The sequence below is a fragment of the Muntiacus reevesi genome, chromosome 4 (genome assembly GCF_963930625.1).
Source record: "Muntiacus reevesi chromosome 4, mMunRee1.1, whole genome shotgun sequence".
NCBI lineage: Eukaryota > Metazoa > Chordata > Mammalia > Artiodactyla > Cervidae > Muntiacus > Muntiacus reevesi.
Window position 1 is genome coordinate 142,469,149 of NC_089252.1, and position 26,996 is coordinate 142,496,144.

Sequence of the window (26,996 nt, forward strand, 5' to 3'; positions counted from 1 at the left end):
TTCCCTGTCGCTGCTAAACATTTTCAATGCTGGGTGCTCCTGTCCAGACAGCACACAGGCCTTGCTGAGGCACTAGCATTCGGCTAAGCCTAACCCACTGAATCCTTCCAACTCGAGGAGAGCAAGTGGCCAGGTCTGTACTGAGATCTGGCCCATGGGCCAGCTGCTTCCCTTCTCCCTATAGGGGCAAGGTGGTGTTTGACGATGGAGAGCACCCTGGCATGGGTGAGTTAGAATAAGAGCTGTAATCCTTATCTGTGTGATCTTCATTCGGACAGGTCACCTCAGAATTCCAGAAAGAAGGCTTCGGGCTGGGCTAGCTACAATAGGAAGAAAAATATATCAGGAATCTTGGAAACATCAGCAGGCTAGCTTGAGTGCCTGTTGAGGGCAATGATGGTGGAGGGAAGAGAGACGGGTGGAGGGGAAGGTGGGTCTTGCTGGGAGTCAATTCTTGGCTAGGAAACTGGCTTTTCTGTCTAGGGGGCCCTAAGGTCACAATAAAAGGAGGAAAGCAAACATGGCCTGGCTAGTCTAGACTGGGTCCTGTGACCTTGGCCCCCGAGTCTGCCTGCTGTCGGACTGGTGGGGGTGGGTGGGTGGAGAAGTCCGCGGGTTTACCACAGGCAAGTGTTGGGGTGGTGCAGAGGCCCTGGCTTCACCTCCTCTGAAGTGCGGGGTCCGGCCCCGCAAAGAACCCCTGGGCGAGGTGGACCAGGCTATGGGGGGCAGCTGGGAGAAACAAAGGGCCTGAAATGGCCACCCCATTCCTGGGACTCCCTCCAGGGTCTGGGGAATGGTCTAGCCCAACGCGTCTTCACCCTGCCAGAACCCAAAGATGAGTCCCTTCAGCCTTTGGGAATAAGGGGCGGAATAGCAGAAAGGCTCTGGGTGCTGGTGGCCCAGCAATAAATAAAATTAATAGTATGCTCTTTTCCACGTTTATATAAGGGCATTAACTATTCCTATTGCAATGAGATATAGATTTAATTAACCCAGCAAATGTACAATTCCATTTATTAGGGGTGCTGTGCGGCCAAAATTTAGCGACCAGTGGAAAGAGAGGGAAAAGTCCCCTTCCTTCAAGGAAGACCAGCCGAAGATGTAGGCCTCCAAGAGACTAGAGAGAGTGGGAAGGCAGCAGGGGAAAGTTCAGGACTCAGGGCGTTGAAAGCGCTGGAGAAGCGTCCGCAGGCTCTGAACGATCCCTCACTCTTTCCCTCGGTTCCTCAAGACCTTCCGCACCCGAAACTGCCGCCTCCAAGAGTGGGGCGCCCCAGGAGTGGGGAGCGAGGCCTCGAGAAGAGAGCCTGGGGCGGGAGGCTCAAAGTAAAGCCTTGTTGGTTAACTGACTTTAAGCCTGGGGTCTCTTCTCCCTCCTCCCCCGAAAAAAAAAATGTGGATCTCGCTGAGACACAAAAGCAAATTAAACACTCCAGGAGAATATGCCCTACTGGAAACGTCGTAATTACATCTCAGAGGCGATGAGGCGATCCCGCCCTAGAGAGCCAGGCGCTGAAATCCACGGCACCGGGCGCTCGCTCGCCCCCCACCACACGTCCACACCTCGCTCCGACCAGGGCTTCGCGGAGGGATGATGGAGCTGGACTGCGGTTGGCAGGAAGTCAAGAGGAATGAATAGGAATATGACCCTTCGGTCTCTAACTGTGATATTGGTGTGTGGAGGAAAGGACGGAGCATTTCATCATACCAAAGGAAACTGGAAAACAGTTCCTCTAGCCCTGTACAGAAGCCCCGGGCTGCGCTCTCCGCTCTTTTTTTCAAAGGGATATTTGTGATGGTGAGGCCACGCGATCCGCTCTTCCCTCAGCGTCCTCTATGGACTGGGGGGAACTTAAACTAACTTAACTCTGAAATTCTTGTTTTCAGAGGTTCCAATATATAAAAGAGATATTCAATGTGCCTTCTTACTGGAAGCATGTGTGTGTTTGTGTGTGTGCACGCGCGTACATCCGCGCACATGCCTGGCCTGTGGGTTTGGGGTTGTGGAGAGGCTCCATGCACTGTTTCATCACATGTTCTTGTGGATAAAGCCCAAATGTATTCATGAAGATATCTGGCTCGAATCCTCTCTGTGCAAATAAAGATCTCTGCTGGTCTGTTTCTTTCTCTGGATACACAGTTTATGCGCTCATCCTGCTCTCTACTTAGACATCGCCAGGAGAATACCAGGAAAATGAGGAAGCAGATGTCTGTGTCTTTCTCAAGGTGAGGGGTGAAATTCCTGGCCTGCTGTGTTAGAGACCAAGTTGGAGGGGTAAGTTAGCAGCATTTGGAGCAGGAACTCTCAAGCTTGGCGCACACTGCAGGCTGGGTGTAGCTAGAATACCAGGTTAGCGAGAAGGGAATGAGAGAAATGAGGTTGGTGTGCCCCATATTCAGTGCCCAGATCGCTTTCTCTGGAAATCAAGCATCAATTGATTTCCCGTCATTTCCCTGCCCCTATGCCCCCTTTCCTCTGTTTCCTCTATATTCTCCAGAAAAAAAGAAAGAAGGGGGGGGAGAGTTTGAAGCTCTGAAACTCCTACCCCCCCCTTTTTATGGGAGGCATTCCAGTTTAAAAAAAGAGGAGGGAGTGGGTTGAGGCTGCAAGAGAACAAAGAGCTTTACCACCATGGGGTCTGGATTCTTGCCCAGACTTGGGGCCCTGGTGGGCGGGCATAGAGTTTGGGGGGCCCTTTCAGGTTCAGGATACTAGCTGCAGGCAGGATGGAAGAGGAGGTTTGTGGAGAACAGAGGACATAGGACTTGAGCTATCTAGGAAAGAAAGGGATTTGGGGGATGGAGAGGCCACAAACAGGAAGGGGTGGGAGTTGAGGGGGGATATGGAAGAGACTTCCACACATTCAGAGGAAATTCCCAGTGGGTCACAAAGGGTGATACTGGTGGGGAAGGAAAGAAAAGTTATTGATTCCGTGACTCCCTGGCCCTGCCCATTTCCCTCCTTGCCTCCTTTCCCCCCACCTCCCTGGCTCTAGCATGAAGATGCAGATGCCACTCCCAGGCTCCTAGTTTCCTTTGGAATGGTCTCCACTTTCTATCTCCACCCTCACAACCTGAACTCAGAGGAGATCCACCCAGGCCTTTTCTCTAGTCTGAGACTCACCTCCTGAACAGCGGCTGCCATCCTGGCATCTTCCACCTTTTTTGTTCTCCCTCCTTGGGCCCCTCGATTGAGGGAAGGTGGGACCAGGACGGGTCGAAGCACTGCTTTGCTCCTAATTTGCTTACTGCTCTCAAACCCAAACTTGCTTTCCTCCAGGCCCTATTCACTTCCCTCTCTTAGACTTCAGGGAAATCTACCCTATTTGTCAATTTAGGGTTGCAGTGCTGGCTGTGAGCTTGGGAAGTCACGTTAAACATTCCTCTCTGGTTCTGCAGGGATGCACAGGAAGGTGGGGGATTAGGCTGCCATCTCCAGTCTTCTCCTGGATTCTCCTCCAGCTTGCCCTCAATCACAGACCCTGCCTCGTGTGCTCTGTGTTTGAGTGGGGGGATCAGGTAGCCACTTCCCTGGGGAAGTCTCAGGAAGCCTCCTCCAGTGGGCTCCAGGATTCCTACCTCAGCCCTCTTTCTTCTACTGCTTCCCATCCTGGCCCTCTCAGCCCTGCCAGGCTCCTCACAGAAACCCTTTCCAACCCTCCTTAACCTCTCCTTCCCTAGCCACCCCTTTTCTAATCTTCATTCTTCCTATTCCCTTTTTCTTTTTCAGCAGCATCTCTGCCAGTCACTTGCCCTCCTGTCACCCCACATGGACAGAAGTTCTGGAAATAAACAGAGTTAAGAAAATTAACAAAGTATCTCTCCCTCTTCTTACTGTCCAGAGTCCCTACCCCTACTCCATCCCTGCAGTGGGAGAGGGCCCTCTGTCCCCCTTCTCTCCCCGCAAACACCTCCTCCTTTTTGGAAACCCTTTAAAAACAGACAAATAAAATCTCTCTTGGTTTTAGGGCCTGTCTGAGAGGGAAGTCCAAGTTCATTTTCAAGTTAGACAAGGGAGCTGATGGGGGTTGGGGAAGAGGTGGAGAAGTGTTTGCTAGGGGCTGGATTTGACTTCCTTGCAGAGATCTAACAACAGGCCCTTTTGGTCAGACAGCCAACAAGCCAAATGCTTGAAAAGGTATTTATCACTTGATAATTTCTTCTATCTTTTAAAGTTTAAATTTGGGGCTCCTAGAAAGGAGACAGACCATCTCTTCTCATCTCTTCCTTTCTTTCCCTTCCCTCTCGCCTTTTTGTGTGTTTCTTTAAGATTTCAGATTACTTTAAAAGAAGATAATGGAAAATAACATTTTTCTGAGAAAGGATTGTAGACCTCAATACAGCATTCTTCTGGATCAAAGTGGACTGTTTTTCCTGTCCCAAATAAGGAATAAATATAAAAGGCATAGCTGAAAGGCTGAACATTTCTTCTCTAACTAGGTGAAAGTCTGCCCTCAATTCCATCATGATGCTGATACCTGGAGTTTAGTGCCTCCTAAGAGGTAGATAGAGATGGTAAGAGGTTGTATGTATATTTCATTATGAGGAAGGGGAAAATTATACTTTAAATGGATTACAGCCTAGTTCTCCCTATGACCAGATACCCTCAGAAGTAACATCAGAAGATGCATTCTAATCATTCTAATTTGAAAATAATTGAGCTGGACACCAGAAATTAAAGAACTTTCAGAAGATCCCTCACCAAAAGAAAGAAAATGTAGTTTTCCTACCTCCAAAAAACAGGGAAATGGAAACCCAAGACTCAACTAAAGGGGGATGAACACCTCTTTGCTAAAATAGCTGATCTTGCTTGAGAAATATGAAGCAAAAAGGCAGGAGGAAGATTCAGTAGGTACTTGGGACAAGATTTCTGCTGGTGGCAATTAATTCCACCTTCCTAAAAAGATATAATCTGGTGAACTATTAGTGACTGGAAGGAAACTGTCCCTATGATATCTGTAAGGAGGGAACTGCTAGATTTTCTCTCCCTCACTGTCTCCTCCTTCTAACCCCAGTTTCTCCTTCTCTAGAGTGTATTGAGAAGAATTTTCTGTCTTAGTTATGGTCTTGTACATGTACACAGTAAAGTCAATGAAATCTAAAGAACTAGAAAGGAGGATTCAGATATCTATTTTCTCTGTTCTGAAGGATCACCACACTCACTTGCATAGACAGAGGAAATTTAACTTAGATAAGAAAAAGTATATTCAAGGTATAGAGAACACCTCAGACTTCTTGCGCTTGATGGTCTTCAGCATTTCTGGGGAGCAGGACTAGAGGGTCCTAGTTTTTGAACACTACTGGATAGTACACAGGCTGGGAAACATGCACGATGGCTGGGCATTGAGCTACCATGGAGACAGACTGATCATGACAGAGGTGCTGGTGGGGGTAGGCTGAGAATGGTGAAAGAAAGGGAAACACAGGCAGGATTTGAGCTTGGGGAGACCCCGAGAGGATCCTCTGACTCCCGCAGTGGCGGTCTTCTCTCCTTCAGCTGAGCCACTATAAGCAAATGGATGGGAGAAAAGACCATCCTTATGTCTGCCGAGATGCTATTTCTGAGGAAATAAGGAAACCTTGTGCAACTCCTCTCCTACTCTGAGGACTTAGGACAACCTTTTTCTGCTAAAATCTGCATTTGTGATTTGAAGCACTAGTAATTCTTTTCAGTGCTTGGTTTATTAATGAGCTTCTCTCCAAAGAGGTAATATAGATATATTTCTCTCATCTATTATAGACCTATCATCATGAAACAAATAAATATGTAATATATGCTTTGTTAGATGTTAAGGGAACTTTAGATAAATATTAACATAAGATATGTACCCTCAGATACCCATCTCCATCTAATTACGTACTCTTTGTAAAAAAATTAATAATGTTTCCCTTGAATATGAAACATAATCACATTTAAATGTTTTAAAATTTAAAGCCAAGTCTTTAATTGTCTTTATGCCAGCGCTGAGATGTGTGTGGGGAGTTTGGTGAACCTGTGGTATGGTGGGTAAAAACATACATTGACATAGACACATGGGTTTGATAATCCACCTTCACCAGTGTTATCTCTGATGCAGTTAGTTGTTTTTAAGCAGAGATGGTATTCAGGCATGTATGTAAGGCAGAAATGCTTTTTGTTAACAATTTTGCTAAAAGCCTTCTATTTAAGAGAGAATAAAGACACCATGCCTGACGATATCCAGGATGAACTCTGCAGTATACATCACTTAGTGGAATTACGTGCCTGCCAGAAACCCAATTGCCATCTAGCCAAACTTGGCAGAATCCTGGGCATTGGCACTGTTCTTTCAGAGCATTTTTTCCCTCTGCACAGATTTTTAGGAGATTCGGGTCACTTCTGGAGCCTGGATGGCTAGTCCCCTCAGTAAGAGCAATCACTGCCGCCTGGCTCCGCTGGGAACGCGGCACCAGCATCTAATTCCTTTCTCTTTTCTTTGTGGATTGCTCCCAAGACTTCGAGAGCTCTTCCGTTAATTTTAACAGGCTGATTTTGTTTGTGTTTTTTTACATGTAATAATTATTTAGTATTTGATTTCACTAACTCCGACTAAACTGAAGCTTGGCGAAAGTCGCTTCACCCGGGAGCATCAGTGGCCGAGCTTTGAGGACAGCGGGAAGAGCGCCCGCATCGGCGAGCTCCCGCTCCACTCCCCGGGGCGCCAGCGCAGAACCAGGGGATAGTCACAATCACAATTCACACCCGTAATCCTGACTGAGGCACTTGGGGGCACTCCGTGGGCACTGATGGCCGAGCACAGCGGTGAGTACATTTCTCTGTGGTGCAGAGAGGGCTCTAATGACATCCCGGAGAGCTCTGGGCGTGTGGGGAGGCGCGGGTCCGCGCGGGTGCCTGGAATTCAAGGGCGTGCTGCTGCGAACAGATCTGATGGTTCTGGAAGTTGGTCCCTGCGCCTCCGGGGGCTCCTGTGCTTATTTGAAGGGACGCATCTTAACTGTGGATTTTTTGTTGATTACCACCACTGCCATGTCCAAGAATCAGCCAGCTTTCCTTTGCTTTTTTCCTGTCTGTCTGCCTGCTTCTGTGGAAAGGGTACCTCCTAAATAGAGAAAGAAACCCCTCCCCTTATCCTCTATGCCTTGTGTCCAGTCTTGGGCTAGGAAAGTGGTCTTCTAAAAAATCATACACTTAACAAAGATTTCTCCCAAATAGTTGAGAGAATCCCTGGTTTAAAAAAAAAAGTGGGGATAAGTGGGTGGGTGGATGGGTGGGTGGAAAGGCTGGAGGCCAGAGAAGCCGCTAAGAACAGACTTCTGCAAAGCTTTCTAAATGTTAATTGGCCTTAGGGTAAAGGAAGAAAGCAAATTATTCAGATGTTAGGGATCTTGGTATTAAATTCTGGGTTGCTATGTGTTTGTTGCCATTTGCTTATTTACATGTTTGTCACCATTTGCTTAAATAAATAATATGTATGAAGTGGCACAGTCATGCATGATCCATGTAGGAACTCATGATGACAATATCCCCTTCAAATGGATATGTTAAAGTTGTACTTCTAAACCTAGTGCATATATACTATAGACCTACAAATTTCTGATACTAAGTTTTTTCTTTAGAATATTTTGTCTTTCAAATGGCAGGGGCAGGCTCATAAGCAGTGGCAAATTTCTCTTTCCAAACACTGCCAGTAAAAAGAGCAGGCTCACTACCTTTTAAAGTTTAGCCTCCTCATTCTTGGGGGAAAAAATGTTTCCCAAATGTATTTGTCCTAGGAAGAAGAAAGTCCAGTCCTATCCCTTCTTCCCTCAAAATGACTGCTTCATTAGTCCCTGGGTTCTGGCTGTCTGGATGCAAACAGAAGAGTGCTTCTTGCAAGGCCCAGAGACTTCCCTCCCGTCTGCATGCTGGCCTCTGAAGGCTCACTCCTTAGGCTCTGAACCGGGCAGGAATCTGGGCAGGAATCTCTCAGATGTTTTGCCCAGTTTGGAATATGGATCTGAATCTACCAGTTCAAGTGGGTTGATGCCCCAAATTCACTCTGTGATTGCATTCAGCCTAGGGGTTTTGTGGAGGGGGCTGGCCCTCCCCAGCTGTGGTCAACCTGGAAAAAACCCTGGAGGTCCAAGAAATATGTTTTCCATTAACATAAGGAGAAAACCCATATTTTCTCTCTCTTGCTCACTTTCTCTTTCATATATATATCATATATGCATTCTGACAAATGTGTCTAGTTCTATGCCTTTCATCGCAGCAGAAGCCATATCCTTAGAGGAACTGGTGCCCTGGAAAGGCAGATTTTGTCCTTTTAAGCCAGGAAAAATGCACAAAGGACCCGTTCCACCATTGTGGAGCACACTGCACTGGTCTCTATTAGATTTTCCTTTTTTTTTCCTTTCTCTTTTTCCTCTCCATCCAGGAGGGTCTCCACAAGCAATCAGAATTCTCCTCTTCCTAAATTAGACAAACAATCAATCCAACGGTGAGAGGAAGAGTTGTGAGAATGTTTTCAGGATTTCATCGTGATGATGCTTTCTAGTACAGCCCTCGAGCCGCACCGCCCACGGATAACATTGCGTCTATGACCCGCCCCACACAGTGAACCTGGAGAATGCGGGCCGTGCTATTTGAACAGGAAACATACCTGTGAAATTTCAAAATCTGCCTTGATGACAAGGTAGCTTCAGTTTCGAGACTCTAAAACTGTGGGGGAGAGTCCCCCTTCTCAAGGCCGAAAAGGCCCCTTTTCCTGCCCTGGGTGGGGAGGGGGGGGGCAGACTAATGGGGGAGGGTCTTCAGCGGAAAAGCCGGTGGGGTCATAATTTCGCTCCAGACCTTTATTTAAACTTCAGTCGAATTATTTAATTTTTTTCTCTCCCAGGGCCTTTCAAATTTCTCGCGAATCTTGTCTTCCTATCTAATTCCCCAGCAGCTTCCTCATCTTCCCTGGTGAACTGATGAATCAGGCGGAGAGAATGGCCGCAGCTGAGCAGGAGAATCCTTCCCCTTCCCGCCCTGCGGCCTCATGCGCTGACCCGTGCCTTCCCGGCGGTGACTTCGAGGCGTGCGGGCTGGGATGCCCTGGGCTTTTTCGTCGTCCCTCCCCCATGGGGATCTGGGATCCAGCGGTCCCGACGCCTGCTTCCATGGAACCTCCTGAGTCTTTGGCCTGCTGGAGTCGCGCACCCCTCTCGAAGGAGCCCCGGACGGTTTGCACAATTCCAGACAGACGTCCCACACTCCCAGCCTGGGACCTGGAGACCCTTCTCTTCTCAGCCTGAACCAAACGAAATCTGCACGAGTCACAACCTCAGTTCCCAGACCAGGTGGCGTCTACCCGTTCTCATCTTTGTTTTTTTGAGAACAGATTTAAAGAAAAGAAAAAAAATCCTCGAATGGGGAGAAACGTTAAACATTCCTAACGGACCTTGTGTGTGTGGGCGCTGCACTAGGGCCAGGCATCCGCCCAGCGCCTCCCGCCCTTTTCAGAAGCAGACTCCGCTTAACGGCATTCGCCCTTCCAGGATTGGTCTCTCCCCAAAACCGTTTTTCCAGAAGTTCGCCTCCTTGTCCAGGCAGTATGCCAGCTTTGGCCGCTGCGGGCGGGTACTCATCTCCGACCTCCGCGGGGTGCAGCACCGGGAACCCCAGATCCTTCAAGCCTTCGGGCCCGGCTTTCTCCTGGACGAGCAGTTAGGTGCGGCCCAAGTGAGCTCAGGGATGATTGACCCCCGACGCCTCTAAAGACTTCACTTCGCGGCTTTGGAACTCCCAGAACCGACGTTCTGCTCCATCACGGCGTTGCGGGGACCCGGAGTAAATTCAACCCTTAAGTGTCTACATTAACGAATTCTTTACTCCCTAAGTCCGTTTCATTTTACTCAGAAAGCCTCCGTTGCTCTTTGCTTTGGGATTTGACAGACCCCCGTCTCCCTCAGTGTGTTTTTCCTGCGTGACTTCCAGATTATTTCAAGAAACCCAGAGGGAAAGGGTGCTTAACATAAAACTCTAGTGAAACTAGGGGAACGGGAAAACATTCTCTTCACACATACATGAATAAGGTAATGAGTGTCTCTGCAGAATGGAACATCTAGGGAAGAACGGAGATGCCCTTTTATTTTCAGTAGCGAGCCAGAGGCCTGAAATTTAGATAACAGAGGGGATCAAATTGCTGGAAACTTTGCCTTAGGTGATAAATCCAGCGAAGAAGCTGTTTGCTTCCATCAGGAGTGAGACGCCAAGAGAGGCAAGTGTTTATTTTTGTTTTTAATTGTAAATATTTAAACTCTTTTTGAGTTGACCTCGATCTCTGCCAGATGTGTCTTCTGATCCTACCAGAATGAAGCATTAAAAAAAAAAAAGGCAATGTAAATCCAGTTTTGGAATTACCTTCGTGTAAAGTATGATTTTGTTTAGGGTTGAAAGACCAGGCAGTTCTTCTGCTTTCATTGGATTTTTATGGCCTCTGTGTCCAGGGTTGAGTTTCATTGGATTCTTTTCAATAACAAAAAGTTTTTTAGAGTTGTGTTCCCTTTCACACTTCCTAAGACCTAGGGGTTTTAGGCACATCTTCATTACACAAGAGGCCGGAAGTTCCATGGGAGAAGAAACCAGTCTCTTGTGAGTGGAAGGTCTGGGTAAGGAAGCTGCAGGACCCTGTCCATCTTCATGGCCACCTGATTGCAGTATCCTCTGTTCTTTCACAAGAGTCCTCTCTTTGCCTCCCAATCTTTTCTCTCCCCATTCACCAACACATGCCATCTGGGAAAAAAGATCTCTTTGGAGAGTGATGCTCTTCCTTTTGAAGAAAGAAGTATTCTTACAAAGGTGCTGTAGAACCATTGGTTCTTCTTGACGATTTTCCAGGTTGGTCTCTAAAGCAATTATCTCCCCCAAATCTGGTAGCTCTTCACAGCTGGACTACATTTCCCAACTTCCTTTGCAGTTTGATGTGGCCATGTGACTAAGTTTTTGTTAATGGAATGCCATTTTCTAGCCAAAGCTTTTAATAAGTGCATGATCCCATCCCCTCCCCCAATACTTTCTGTCCCCTTCTTCTGTTTGATGCTAATCTTGAGGCCCTAGGGAACAGTGGAGAGTCTCATGGGAAGAGCCTGGATCATTGAATCACATGTGGAGAACTGCCCACTGATAGGTATCAGTTGCCTAGGACTTTACCCAAGGGAGAAATAACCTATTGTGTTTGATCCACTGTACATTTTGGATTTTATTATTGACTAACATACTCTTTAAAGACAAAATCGTCCCTTATAAATGTCAGTAGATGTTAGGTCACCTTTATTGGGATTAAAACTCCAAGAGCCTCCAAGATTCTTCTGCCTCTTCTTAGGTGACAGTCTGATAACAACTTCAAGTCATATATACAGTTTCAAATCTGTATTTAGAATATCCAGTCTGGTGTATCTTCAAGGCCCTGAGTTTGATTTAATGTGAGATCTTCTCCTCTCCCTAATTCAGGATTGCTTCAGTCTAGATGCCTGTAGAGGGAAGGAGGGGGTAGTTTTGACTTATTACTTAGCATTGAGTTTTTCCCTCCCCCTATCCTCAGCTGCTGTTTCAGATCAGTTAGTGGTTTGAGAGGTGGAGACAGTGGGGGCTTGGTTAGAATGATGTAAAGTGACTTTGAGTTTAGATAAACTAACTAGATCATGCTGCTGTAGTGGAGCATGGCACCAAATGAAGCAAAACTTTGGCCATTAGTAACTCAATTGGATATATAGACAAGAGAGTGGAGGTCTAGACAATTCATGATTTTTAAGTAGATTTTCTGAGTTATTAGTTTGATGTGTTTCCAAATTTGAGTAAAGAATCACCATTCATTCACTAGGTTGTGTAGAAATGGCCCCCACTGGTCTCCTGCAAAAGTGGCTGGTATGGAAGCATTTCTCCAAAGGTAACGAGAATACGTTGTTTTGAATTAGTTCACCCAAAGTTCTCCCATCATCTTGCCTAGATTGTAGACTAGGCTCAGTCTCAGAGAACAAATTCCGTTTTGGTTGTTTTTTGTTTTTTGTTTGTTTTTTTTTGGCCCTTTCCAATACTAGGAACTGGGCCCTTTCCTCTCTGCAGTTCTGTTTTGCATTCTACTTCTTTAATGGAAATCACAGCAGTTGTCTGACAGTTAAAATGCCTGCCAGACTCTCTGGCATTTTTGAGACACTGGCATCCCTCTTTATAGCCAGTGCCAAGCCATTCAGGCCAGCCTTGGGGTTACCAGTTGGGGAGAAAGCCTGTCCAGTAACAGCATGCCAAGTGCAGAAGTGTTAATGATACAGTTTACTTTATCTGTGGATCCTGCTTGACTGTAAGTTTTTAGGGCTGTCTACATGCTGATACAGAAAAACAACAGTGGTACCTGTGAAATGTGTAGGATTCAGTAGCAGGGTCAGTGGCTGCTGTCCTTTGGCAGACGTCAACAACATGACCCTGGCCAAGACTTTAGAATGAAAACATCAGGAAAGTGAACCCTCAATGCTCCGTCACTAGAGGACTCGCTGGGAGCTGTCAGGTTGAAATACTCATCTGTTTGGGAAGGCAAAGAACAGGAGCAAGGCCTCCGGCACTCCTCTCCTCCTTGAAAATACCTCTCAGGCAACAGAACCGATGCCAAGCACATCAAATTAATTAAGAAAAGAAATAGGAGAGGTATCAAGGCTGAGCTTCTACCCTAGCCAGTCTGTCAATCAACACCCCTATGGGGAACAAGGTGCTGTCCACCTGGGGGCGGGGACACCACAAGGGGTGAGGCTGGTTTCCTGCACAGCGGGAGACTCATCCAGTCTGTGCGGGGAGGTGGAGCATGGGCTCAGGACCCAGCAACAGAAGATGAGAAGGCTGGGAGACAGAAGAGGTGACAGAGACGTCCATGCAGAGGGAAGAGGAGGAGCGGGAGCTGAAGAGAGGCTGGAGGAATCTGCCAGAGAGGAATTCTCAAGGAGAGGAGGTCGCTCAGAGCTGAGATGGGGCTGAGGGCAGATGTGGGGAAAGGCTTGTGCCCCAGGTTGGGCAACGGCTTGTGCAACTTAGGGACTGGAGACTGTGTTGGTGCGCAAAGGGCAGGAGTCTGGTTGAGCAGAAATTCTGCAACAGGAAGTTACGGGAGAAGAGGCCAGGAAGCTGTTGGATTATAAAGCTGGCAGGAAAAGATGGGCCAAACTTGAATTTCTGGGCAAAGGTGTTTGTGGCCGTAATGTTGACAAGGGAGGAAGATTTCGCTCTGGCTACCTTTTGGAAAAAAGCAAAATACAAGCAAAGGAGGGCAATGCAGTCATCTTTGGTCAGCAACAGAGGGTAAAAGCATGCTGCTTTCCCAGTTCCAGCCTGAAGTAGCAATAATATCTTCTAGCTACTGCAGGAGCATCCAGGGAAGAGCTAAGGAATGTGTGGTAGCATGTGACTGTCTATATGTCTCTGTGAGTGTGTTTAAGGCTGCAGGTACACGTCTTTATATGTTCTGATTGTGTTTCTTCTGGAACCCTTTAGAAAAGTATGTAGAAGATGCACCAACAAATATAGTAGTGCAATAGATTAGCAGGTATACTGCTGAAAGAGCTTGAGAAATACATATCCCATGGAAGAAGGTGTAGTATTGGCCACTTCATACACACACACATGCAGAATAACATTCATATATATATATATATATTTGTATGTTTTTCTAATATATATATATATTAGAAAAGTACATATACAAAGACACACCATTTCAGATCTGTACAGAGACACAAGTGCTATTAACTGCTATCCATTTCACATACTGTAGAAAAAATTAAGAGAATAGTAGACTTTAAATTGTATTTAAATCATCTTATCTATTTTTTTTTTTTTTTTGTCTATAAGAAAGAATATCAGCTAACCAACTACTTCAAGCAGCATAGTGGCTAATTTTTTTTTGAAAGAACTACAAAAAATTAGTCCAATATCTAACTGCCACTAGCATGTGTGCTATAGAGGAAAGTGCACTGAATTCCTGTAGGAATAAAAATATATGAATTATTAGTCCATACCTATCACCTAATAGCAGACTGTCCTTTGGTAAGCTACTTTCTCTCTCACTCTGTTTCTTCATCCATTAAGTGTGAAAGTTATTTATAAAATCTAAACTTCCTCTTATCTATAGTCAGAATACACATATATCATATATGCAGTGTTATCCAAGTGGCCAGAAAGTTTGGTGAAAAAGATCAGAAGATGACCATAGTTGTACACAAAATGCCCAAATAATTTTTTAGTTCTGTTTTCTAATGACAAAATTTCAATTTTTTTGATATTGTAAGGGGTTAATGACTGAAATTTTCATATTTGAACCCCTGTTTTGGTGTCACACAATGAACCTGAGAATGAATAGGTCTATAGTCACTTGTTCTACCCAAATGTTGGAGATTGACTGCAGTTACACAAAGGAATGCTTTAGTTAAGTCAATGAAAAAAATCAGTTATTTTGGCCATTTGGCACTATGTAGTCAAAACATTTTTTTTTTTTTAACATTTTAAGTAGATTCAGTGTCTGTGTTATGGATGTGCGCCCATTTCCTCCAGAATTGGTGCTCAGGCCCTCTTCTCTCTGGATCTCTCTCTACCTTCATCCTGAGTAATACCGCACACGAAGACTTTGCTCTGGTCTCCCAGAGCAGCCACATTCTGAAAACCTATTAGCATACTTTAGCATGCATAGTTATGCATGTTGAACATACAGACCAACAAATAACAGCACACTCTTCTTTTGAAGGCTCCTATTAGAGCTCTGGCACTTGCCATAATATTCCATTGCAAAAAAAAAGTCTGCAGCTTGTAAACTTCATCCTGAATGTCAGTAGGTGGCTGATCCCATAACACAACAGTCTGAGATAATGTGTATCACAAAGCTAAGCCTGGCTGTGATTACTTAGCATTTATATAGCACTTTATCTGGGTTCTGTATGTCAGCATCATTAATGGGAGATAACTCACCAGGAGTAATAGCTAAGAAAAAAATTCATGACCAAAAAGGAAGAAAGAAGGGAAAGCTTAAAGGATCTGAGTGATTCCATAGGGGCTTGCAGTTGCCGTTACTGGGTAATGGGGAAAGGGCAGAGGTGCTATTTTAAAGAGGACAAGGAAAGCTCTTTTGTCTCTCCCCTGTGAATAGGAATGACTGAAGGTGCAGAAGAAGAGAATGAGTTCAGATAAGGGAAAAAACCCTGCCAGGGAGACTCACTAAGCCTGAGCTTGACTAAAAGAATTTATAGTTTGTCTTCTATAGTACCTTAGATCCCAGGGAAATTATCATCTAGCAAAGATTGTGAATAATGGTTGGAGAGTGGTTCTGCCTGGAGGCAAGGGGATGGACAAGATGCTCTTTTAAGGTGGCTTTCAAGCCCATAATTTTATTTTTTAAATAATTTTATTTATTTTAATTTATTTGGCTGCATCAGGTCATAGTTGCAGACTCTCTCTTGTGTCATGCAGGATCTTTTGCTGTGGTTTGCAGGCCCTCTATTTGCAGCACACTGGCCTGGTTACCCGAGGCAGGTGGGATCTTAGTTCCCCCAACAGGGATCAAACCTGTGTCCCTGCATTGCAAGGCAGATTCTTAACCACTGGACCACCAGGGAAGTCTCCAGAAGTCTAGTTTTTAAAATAGAACATTCAAAAATTCATCAACGTTCCACTGTGGTTTGTTTTTTGTTCTAAAAAAATTTTTTTTAATCATAGTTGATTTACAGTGTTGTGTTAGTTTCTGATGTACAGCAAAGTTATGCAATTATATATATTATTTTTCATATTCTTTCATTTATGGTTTATCACAGGATATTGAATATAATTCCTGTGCTATATAGTAGGATAGTAGGATGTTGCTGTTTATTTATTTTATATGTAGTGGTATGTATCTGCTAATCTTAAACTCCTGTTTTATCTTCCTTCACCCGCTTTCTCCTTTGGCAGCCATAAATTTGTTTTCTATGTCAGTGAGTCTGTTTCTGTTTTGTAACAAATTCATTTGTGTCATATTTCAGATTCCATATATAAGTGATATCATATAGCATTTCTGTTTCTCTTTCTGACTTAGTTCACTTTGGGTGATCATCTCTAGGTCCATTCATGTTGCTGCAGATAGCATTATTTCAATCTTTTTTGTGGTTGAATAATATTCTGTTGTGTATACATCTTTATCTGTTCACTTGTTGGTGGAGAATTAGGTTAGCTCCATGTCTTTGCTCTTCTAAATAGTATTGCTATCAACACTGAGGTGAATGTATCTTTTTGAATTAGCTTTTTCTCCAGATATATGCCCAGGAGCGGGATGGCTGGATCATATGGCAACTCTATTTTTAGTTTTTTAAGGAACCTCTATCCTGTTTTCCATATTGGCTGCACCAATTTACCTTCCCACCAATAGTGCAGGAGAGCTCCCTTTGCTCCACACTCTCTCCAGCATTTATTTTTTAAAATTTATTTATTTTCTTTATTTTTGGCTGTGCAGGGTCTTTGTTGCTGTGTGTGGGCTTTCTCTAGTTGTAGCGAGCAGAGGCTACTCGCTAGTTGCAGTGCGAGGGTTTCTCATTGTGGCGGCTTCTCTTGTTGCGAGCACAAGCTCTAGAGGGTTCAGGCTTCAGGAGCTGGGGCTATCAGGTTCTCGAGCATGGGCTCAATAGCTGTGGCGCTCAGGCTTAGTTGTCCTACTGCATGTGGAATCTTCCTGGGCCAGGGAGCAAACTCATGTCGCCTGCATTGGCAGGTGGATTCTTATAACCACTGGACCACAAGGGAAGTACCAGGATTGATTATTTGTAGACTTCTTAATGATAACCATTCTGACCAGTGTGAGGTGGTACCTTATTGTAGTTTTGATTTGCATTTCTCTAGCAATTAACAATGTTGAGCATCTTTTCATATGCCTAACTGGCCATTTGTATGTCTTCTTTGGAGAAATGTCTGTTTAGGTTCTTTTGCCCCTTTTTTTGATTGGGTTGTTTGGTGTGGTTTTTTTTTTTCCATGTTTTTTTTTTTTTTTTTTTAATTGACTTGTATTAACTGTTGGCACATTTTGAAAATTAAGCTCTTTTGGTTTCATCATTTGCAAATATTTTCCCCAAGTCCGTAGGTTGTCTTTTCATTTTGTTGATAGTTTCCTTTGCTGTGCAAAAGCTTATAAGTTTGATTGTTTTTTGTTTCTTTTTGTTTTTATTTCCATCATTTTGGGAGAACAGCTTAAGAAAACATTGCTATGATTTATGTCAGATAATGTTTTGCCTATGTTCTCTTCTAGAAATTTTATTGAGCATGCGGGCTCAGTAGTTGTGATGCAAGGGTTAAGTTGCTCTGAGGCATGTGGAATCTTCCCCAACTGGGGATTAAACCCGTGTCCCTTGCTTTGGCAGGCAGATTCTTATCCACTGAGTCAACAAGGAAGTTCAAGACCTCAGGTTTAAACTCAGTTCTACCATTTGTTATCTGTGTAAGCTTTGGGAAATAATTTAATCTCCTTGAGACTTAATTTTCTTATTTGTTAAATGGAAATTTTGTAGAACATATTAATGAGATGGGCTTTTCTTTCCAGCATTATAGCAAGTAAAAATCCTTTACTATAAACCACTTAGAAATACTGGATAAAATGTAAAATAAAATATATATATATAACTAGTTAGAAAGAAAATTCTCTTAAGGGACCAAAAATAATAAGAGAACTGAAAACTTGAATCATAAATGTGAGAACTGATCCTGAAGCTTCCTTTACAGTATATTTAGGAGTGATTGCTGATCCTGGTAATCAAAGGATTGGTTTTGTTTGTTTGTTTGTTTGTTTTGCTCTTAAAGTTAAACACCAATCAGAATGTTAATTTTTAAATATTATAAATACAGGAATATAAATAAATATTATAAATACAGGAACACATACAAACTTTAGATTCATTTAGGTTTACTTATTTCTTCTAATTTGATATGTTTAATTAGATTAAATAATTTGTATTCCATTTCTCCAGTCAATACCCACTATTGTTATATTATTATTATTATTTTTTTTAGGATTTTAGTGGTCACATTAGAATAAGAATCAAAATTTGGCCCAAATAAAAAGCAAGAGTAGAAAAAATATCTGCTCCCTGAAAAAAATTATAAAACAACTAAACTCCAACTAATATATCTGCTCCTTAGTAAAGGGAAAGAACAAAAAAGTTTATCTTGGTCTGGGTTCTGGACTGGAAAAGAATTGCAACATATCAAAACACATTCTCCTATGATATATATTTATGTGTGTGTGTATATATATATATATATTTTTTTTTTTTTTCCTCCCTTCATGCCAGTTTGGGATTCAAATTTTTATTAGTGGTGCATGGTATAGGAATTCTTTAGCTGAGAAATATAACAGCAACATTGAACAAATTCTGGAGGCCATGTGGGGCACTCTTGGGAAATGCCCTTGAGATCACAGAGGATGCCATTATGTACAAATGCATGGCATTTAAAAATCATTCAGAATATATGGACTCGGAATATATGGACTCGGAAGAAGTTTTAGAAGTGCTTTAATTCATTTATTTCCCTTATATATATTTTTTCTTTTTTTGATGCAGCTTGTGGGATCTTAGTTCTCCAACCACAGATGAAACCCAGGCCTTTGGGAGTGAAAGCGTGGAGTCCTAATCACTGGACCGTCAGGGAATTTCCTATTTTTTTCTAATGAATACATGGGTAATAAACTATAAAACCTTTGTCGGAAGTCTGAACTAGTTCTTTAAATAGATAGCAAAAATTTCTGTGTCGATAAAGTATTTGTCTTAGTTTAATTGCAGTAATGGCTTTCTTAATTCATTAAAATACTGCTTCTTACCTTTGATATCATCTTAGATTATGTGATGTACAAGAGTCATTGTATGAGTCAGGATTCAGGACTGAAAAAAAAAATCTCCCTAGAGATTTTAAACAGGAAGAAATCAAGGAACTAAGTCCTTTCAAATTACTGAATGGGCTAGGGGAACGGAAGCCTCAGTCAATTCATTGTCTTTATCACACCTCCTTTCACAAAGATAAATGCATCACTGAAGGTAGAGAAAGGTGGTCCCTACTCTGCTCTGCCTTCCAAATTTCTCATGCATACATCTTTTGGATGGAATCTAATTTGTACCTGGGAAATGTAGGTAGATACTTATTTGTTTTGCTTTCTAGGTTCTCTTTTATGAAAAGATAAGGGAATGAGAAGGGATTTTCAGCTCCAGCAGACCATATCCATGAGGGTAGCTAAGTATAAAAACCAAATGGATAGAATTTTTGCAATTAATTTCATTAATTGCAATTAATTTCATTAATTGCAAGTTAAATTATTAGCTATAAATTAAAGCCATAGTAAGATACTATTAGATATCCAGATTGGCTCAAATAAAAAATTCTTCTTACAATACCAAGTATTGGTGAGGTTGCTGAGCAATGGAGTGCTTATATATTGCTGATAGGAGTATAAATTTAGTACATCTTGAAGAACAGTTTGGCATTATCTGATAAGTTTGAAGGTATGCATATCTTAGGGCTCAGCAATTCTATTCTAAGTATATAACCTACAAAAATGCACATCTATATATACCATTATACATGAACCATAATGTTCATAGCAACATTGTTCATAACAGCCCCAACTGAAAACAATGAGATGTTCATAGCAGTAGAATAGTTAAATATTCGGTATATTAGACAGTGGAATAGTACATAAACATACACACAAAAATGAATGAGCCACAGATAAACACAATAAAGTAGGTAGATATTTAATGTATATTGGTCCAAAGACAAGGACAGAAAATTTTACATACAGTATTTATTTTATAATGTTTGAAAACAAATGAAACTAGCCTATATTGTTTAGGAATACATACTTAGGTGGTAGAACTTTTTTTTTTATTACAAGACAGAGAGTACCATGAAAATCAGGATTGTGGTTACCTCTAGTGGAGAGGAAGACAGTGTGATTGGGAAGATGTAGATTTGGCAACATTCTATTTCTTGATCTGTTACTGTAACTATAATAATTAATTCAACAATACTCTTTGTGTGTTCACTTCTATGTATGTGCTGCACTTCAATTTTTTTAAGTTTTAAAAAGAAACTAAATGGGTGAATAAAAAGAAATCTAGGTATAAGTAAAAAAAGAATTATAGAGCTAGAGGAGAAATCTGAGGAAATTGTTCAGAAGATAATACAGCAGATAAAGAGAATATATTAGCGACTATAGGTGAGTTGGAGAATGAGAAGGTAACATATAGTAGTTCTGGAGAAGAGAATAAAGAGAATGGGAGGAGGCCACATTTTATCAAAGAGAATATGGCTGAGAATTTTCCAGAATTAACTGAAGACATGAGTCCTCAGATTCAGACTGCAGAAATTTTCAGCAGGATTGATTAAACTAAATCCATCCATACCTTGCTGTGAATGTTCTATTCAATTCCAACTACAGTGAGAAAAGTTTAAAAAGCAAACAGAAAGAAAGACACATTATCTTCAAAGTAACAACAGTTTTATTCACGGCAGACTTTCTGAAAGCAACAAAAGAGACTAGATAACAAGAAAAAATGTATTCAAAGTTCTAAAGTTTAAAATTTTTTCAGCATGAATTCTTTAATCAGCTATACTATCATTCAAGAGTAAGCATGAAATAGATAAAATTCCAGACAAACACAGCAGGTTTCTTAACACAAATAGACCTCCCACTAAAGACATTTTCTTCAGGGAATTTCCTAAAGAAAATTTCAACCCAGAAGGAGGAAGTGAGATAAAAATAAGAATTCTGAGAATAGTTTTGATGAGTAAAAACACTGAAAAACATGTGGTATATCTAAACAAGTATTAACTAGGCAAACAATAGTAATAGTGACTAATTTGGGGATATAAAAATAAGGGGTATTATAATATTGGACAGCAATAACATATAAAATGAGAGAGATATGATCAGAATTAGAGTTCCAAGTTTCTTGCATTATTTGGGAAGACAATAGGGATATTGCTTAGGCCAAATAAGATTACTTTTTAAAAATTAGAATAATCATGAAAAGAATAGAAATAGAATATACAACTTTCAAATTAGTAAAGGAGAAAAGGAAAATTTTTCAAAACTTTCATCAACTTCATAGAAAGCAGCAAGAGAGACACTGAAAAAATATAAGCACAAAATAATCTGGTATGTATAAAACAAAAGTTATCAGTAAGCTCATCAAATATAAATGGACTAACATCAACAGTTAACAGCTTGAGATTGTCAGACCGGATTTTAAATTTTAGTTATGTGCTGTCATATGTCATAATGACATAGAATGTTTGAGATTAAAAGAATAGAAAAAATACCAAATAAGCTGATATTACTATATTAAGATGGGACAAAATCAGCTTTAAGATACATAGAAAAGTGGTTACTGTGGGCTTCGGGGAGAGGATAATAGGAAGTTATTGGTTAACAGGTACAAATTTTCAGTTTGTGATGGATGATGAAAAAGTTCTAGAGGTGGAGAGTGGTGATAATTGCACAAAAATGTGAATATACTTAATGCCACCAAACTGTATGCTTAAAAATGGTTAACATGGTAAATCTTATGGTGTGTATATCTTACCACAATCAAAAACTTAGACCTTAAGATTTTAAAAATGTAATCACTATATAATCATGAAAGCAACAGTTTACCAGGAAGATATAGTATTTACTTTTATGTGCTCACTTAAATACATGAAACAAAGCTATAATAAGAAATTCATAAATTTACCATAATAGTTGGAGATTTAAAAATTATAACTCTCTAGTAATTGGCACACTGGTAGATAAAAATTAGTAAAGACATAGGAGATTTGAATAACACAAATCTTTATATAACAATTAGGAAATACACATTTGTTTTAAAAATATAAAGAACCTTTCAAAAACTGACCACATACTGGACCACAAAACAGATCTCAACAAATAAAAAGAGTTGGTGTTATACATAGCACAGGGAACTCTACTCAATGCTCTGTGGTGACCTAAATGGGAAGGCAATTCAAAAAAGAGGAAATATATGTACACAAAGAGCTGATTCACTTTTCTGTACAGCAGAAACACAACATTGTAAAGCAAGTATACTCCAATTTAAAAAAAAGAATGTGTTACACTGACCATTTTTCTCTCCATGTAAGCAATTAATTTAGATAGCAGTAATAAAAAAAGATTAAATTCCCATATAGTTGGGAATTCATGAAAAAATTTGAAGTATAACTAATAAAGGAAATTGGGATAATATTTAGACTGAATAATAAAGAAAACATACATTCAAAATATGTAAGATATAGCTAACGTAGTATTGCTGCTGCTGCTGCGGCTAAGTCGCTTCAGTCGTGTCCAACTCTGTGCGACCCCATAGACGGCAGCCCACCAGGCCCCGCTGTCTCTGGGATTCTCCAGGCAAGAACACGGGAGTGGGTAACACAGCATTAGAATAGCCTTTATAGTCTCAATACATTAGAAAAGAAGAAAAAGAAACAAAAAGCTAAGTTCCAACTCAAGAAATTACCAAAAAAAAAAAAAAGTCACAAAACCTCCCCTATAGTCGAAGCAAATGGAAAGAAATAATAATTGTAAAAGTAGAAATTAGAAAACAAGGATACAATCAACAACAAAACTACAGATTGGTAAATGCTTATTCACCAAAGGGTTCTAAGACGTCTCAATAATGAGGTGGATGGGATCACCTGGGTCTTTAAATGTCAGTCATTCTCTATCAAACTGCTCAGGAGATAGAGAGAGAACTCTTAATACAGTAGCTATGGGCACAAGTTGGAAATTATGCAACGAAACAGATTTTGCTCTCACCCAAGTAGATCTGGCTACCATATACCTCCTGAGGATAATCTGCCAACAGCACAGACCAATAATGAGCCATATGATACTGTACCTGAGGGAACCAGCTAAGACAGGCTGATTATAGTGGATTCCTTCCATCAGGGAGAGGCTGTGTTTTGCCTCACTTGAACAGACAATTTTCCTGGCTCCAGATTTGCCCATAATGCTTCTGTCAGCCCCCTCATCCATGAACTTACTAAGTGCCTTCTTCACCATTATGATAACCCATACTGTATCTCTCCCATCCAAAGTACACACCAAAAGAAGTGAAGCAGTGGGTTCAGGCTCATAGGATTCAGTAGTCTTAACATGTATTCTACCATCCATAGATAGAGGACTTTATGAAATGATAGAAGGGTCTAATGAAGATTCTACTACAGAGCCACCTGGGAGATGATACTTTGTGAGTTTGGGGTGCTGTCTTGTAAGACTGACTGAGAGAGCCATAGTTGGAGATATTATTCCTACAGCCAAAATGCATGGGTCTAGGTACTAAGAAGTGTATGTAGGGTTGAATTCTCTCAAGTATCTGCATGCGTGCTCGGTGATTTCAGTCGTGTCTGACTCTTTGCAACCCTAAGGACTGCAGTCCACCAAGCTCCTCTGCCCATGGGATTTTCCAGGCAAGAATACAAGAGTGGATTGCCATGCCCTCCTCCAGGGGATCTTCCCGACCCAGGGATCGAACTCATGTTTCCGTCTTTACCACTGAGCCAGCAGAGAAGCCCCGATTTCTCTCACTGTTACACATACTGACCAACTTCAACATTTTTCTTGCTCTCATCCCTCTAAACTTGGATTCTGGTTTAGAGGTATTCATTCCTAGGAAAGTTTTATATCCTTTATGCCACTGAATCAAACAGGCAAAGGAGTTCTTATACCAGCTGGGGTGAGACAAAGTGGTTGCTTTGCGATGAGAGCAGGGGATCCTCTGGGGGTGCCTCACAGTAGCTCCATGATTAGGGTAGAGCTGATTGAAGATTGGAGACCCCCAATGCAGGCAGAACCCCTAAAGGCTAGCTCCTTCAGGAATGAAGGTTTGGGCCTCTCCACCAGGAACCCAAACCAGCTAGGTGCTGATTGAAGACAAAAACAACATGGAATGGGTAGTTGATTAAGAAAGTTTTAAGTGGCAGCTACAGCCTTGGTCTCAGAAGCTTTGTGCCATATATGGGTGGTGTTGGCTGTTATGATGGTGGGAGCAGCAGCTTCCTGGCCTCTTGATTACAACCACAGCAGTATGTTCTTCAACTAACAAGTTTAGTGGCACCTTCTGACTCCTGTTCTTTCAGTCTTTCCAGCAATTTTGTGAGCATCGAACTTCTTTACATCATTGTGGTAAATTCCTTTCTGCTTCGAATACCTGGAGTTATTTCTGTCCTTACATTAAGCTCTGACTAAAGGAGAAGGAGGCAGCAGAGAATGAGATGGTTAGATAGGATCACCTACTCAATGGACATGAATGTGAGCAAACTCTGAGAGATAGTGGAGGACAGAGGAGACTGGCGTGCTGCAGTACCTTGTGCAAAGAGTCGGACACAACTAAGTGACTGAACAACATCAGGTGAGTGTGATATTTGCATAGGGATGATCAGATTGACTAATTTAAAAGACTAGAACCCACAACAGACCTCTGCTATTTAAATCTGGTGTCTGATATTTCAAACCAATAGAGAAAATGCTGGACTATGTAACTAATGCCGCTGGGGCCAGTGGGCTTCCCTCAGGGGGGACATTAAATCCTTTTCTCTCACTAAACAAAAAATTAATTCCAACTGGATTAAAGAAGGAAAGGTGAAAAGCAAAAGTATAACACCATTAGAAGAAAATACAAGAAAAATTATTAAGGTAATAAATTTACATCTCTCGCTTATTGCTATTGTTTAGTCACTAAGTTGTGTCCAACTCTTTTGTGACTCCAAAGACTGTAGCCTGCCAGGCTCCTCTGTCCATGGGATTTCCCAGGCAAGAATACTGGAGTCAGATTGCCATTTCCTTCTCCAGGGGATCTTCTCCACCCAGGGACTGAATCTGTGTTACCTGCATTGGCAGGCAGACTCTACCACTGAGCAACCAGGGAAGCCCAAGGAATACTATACAACAGTTAAATAAATAAATGAGCACTTCTTGTAGCCACACAGATAAATACCAAAAACAATATTGAACAACAAAAGCTAGCTGGAAGATAAGTATGGTATGATACCACTTATAAAAATTAAGAAACATATAAAATAATACTGTATATAGCTTATGTTACATACATATGAAATAAAAGTTTTTGAAAACTTCCATGGTAATGATAAGCACCAAATTCAGGATGGAGGATACTTCTGAGAAAGAAGATCACTAATATAATAGGGGAAGATTATCCATGGATTTTCCTTATATTTATAATTTATTTCTAAGCTGAAAAGTTGGCACATAGTGTTAATTTTCTTATATAGTTTTTGTATGACTGAAATATTTAATAATTTAATAACAGGGCCCAGAACTCCCCTCCCGAAGAATATGAAAGTGATGATGACTTTTATGACATGTTAGATTTACCTGAGTATGTAAGAAGACACCACTGGTGGAATCTAGTGTTTGATCACAGCTCTGGATCTGTGGTAGAAAATTACTCAGTAGCCACCCAGACTGTAATGGATGAAGTGAGTGACAGATGTGCGGGATTTTTGTTCCAGAAAGTTGGAAAACTTGCAGCAACTGCAGTAGGTGGTGGCTTTCTTCTCCTTCAGATTGCCAGCCACAGTGGCTGTGCAGATCACCTGGAAGGGAGTTGAAAAAGACATAAACAAAGCAAAAGGATAGATGAAGAAATGAGCAAATAAGGCAGCACCTTAAATCAACAACAGAAGAAGCAACAGAACTTGTCAAACAGAACCTTGTAATATCCGGTGGATTTATGGGAGGTTTTTTGCTAGGTCTTGAATCTTGAGGCTATGAATGTTTCGTCATGGTGGGGTCACCTCTGAGAAGTGTTGGTGACAAGATGATCTCAACATTTTCAATGACACATTTTCCAGGATGACAAGAAATAACTAGCTGGACAATACCAAACCCACAGCTTAGCATTTTGCCATCTGAAATTTGGCAGACTAGTATCTACTATGGAGAAGGGAATACTAGTATCTACTAGTATCTCCATATCTACTATGGAGAAGGTAGACTAGTATCTACCCACTCCAATATTCTTGCCTAGAGAATTACATGGACAGACAAGCCTGGTGGGTTGTAGTTCATGGGGTCACAAAGAGTTGGACATAATTCTATAAAACAACCAATAGAGTATGTGTATAAAAGTATCCCTGAGCAAAACATGGCTTTTTAAAAAATTTGCAGTTGTTTAAAATTTGCCTATAAACACCACCACCAGATGTAGATATATATATAGAGAAATACTATCCTTATTTTATTTAAATAAGATGTTCTCCATTGTGCTTTTTAGTATAGCGCCGATAATTAAAATAATTTGTATTATAGCTTCAACAGTAGGGTTGACTTTTTTAAAGATATATTTGCAATAAACTGAAGAACTATAATGCCCCTTTGTGGAAAGATTTATAAATAATAGAATTATTAAAGATAATAAGCAATTTTTTTTTAAAAAAAGATAAGGACTAGGGTATAAAAATAGTCACTATTTATATAGAGTCTGGTTTGAGTGCTGTTCTAAGTGCTTTATGTGTGATAGCTCATTTAAATCTCAAAACAAGCTTTTTTCTTTTCTTTCTTTTTGGCTGTGTCCCACAGCTTGCAGGAACTCAGTTCCTGAACCAGGGATTGAACCCAGGCCACAACAGTGAAAGGCTAGAATCCTAACCACTAGCCACCAGAAAACCCCCTCAAAACAAGCCTTTGAAGTACTATTATCTTTAGTCTAGGGATGAGGAAATGAAGACACAGAGAAGTTAAATAACTTATTTAAGACTAGATGGTGGAACTGATCTGGGAGAAGAAAAGCAATTTGGCTCTGATTTTTAACTAATACACCAAATCACCTCCTAGTCCTATTAAACACACAAGACGTTCTTAATACTCAGTTGAAATCTATGAGATTATGGCTTTTGTAGACCAAAATGGCCAAATATATCAGCAATTGCATATGGTTCAAGCAATAAATGGCTAAGAAATACAAATACAACTAAAATGATTGTATGA

General features: G+C 41.4%; 1 pseudogene; it reads left to right on the forward strand.

Annotated features, from left to right (window-relative positions):
* The first annotated feature begins 204 nt into the window (after positions 1–204).
* Positions 205–25,773, forward strand: LOC136167516 (FUN14 domain-containing protein 1-like; annotated as a pseudogene).
* Positions 25,774–26,996: the final 1,223 nt, after the last annotated feature.